Genomic DNA, 313 nt, shown 5'->3' with positions numbered 1-313 from the left:
TCAAAACGTATAGTAAAGAGTTAATAAATTAGATGACAAATATATTTAATTATATTGCACATTAATATCTTGTTGCGTGGCTCTAAAGGTTTATTTTAATTTATGATCGATATCATGAGAACTTACATATTATATATTTTATTAAAATATTTGAAATACCATGGAAAAAGTATATGTAAGTATAGGAAGGTATATGTATTGTAAAATTCTACGAATTGTTTGATTAATTATATAAATAGTTGTATTTAAATCTACATTTCAATGTACACTTGAAAAATGTATATTTCGAATGTAATTGTCAATTGTTAAAATT

This window comes from Trachymyrmex cornetzi, unplaced genomic scaffold (genome assembly GCF_001594075.2).
Source record: "Trachymyrmex cornetzi isolate Tcor2-1 unplaced genomic scaffold, Tcor1.1 scaffold316, whole genome shotgun sequence".
Taxonomy (NCBI): domain Eukaryota; kingdom Metazoa; phylum Arthropoda; class Insecta; order Hymenoptera; family Formicidae; genus Trachymyrmex; species Trachymyrmex cornetzi.
Note: the sequence above shows the minus strand (reverse complement) of the source record.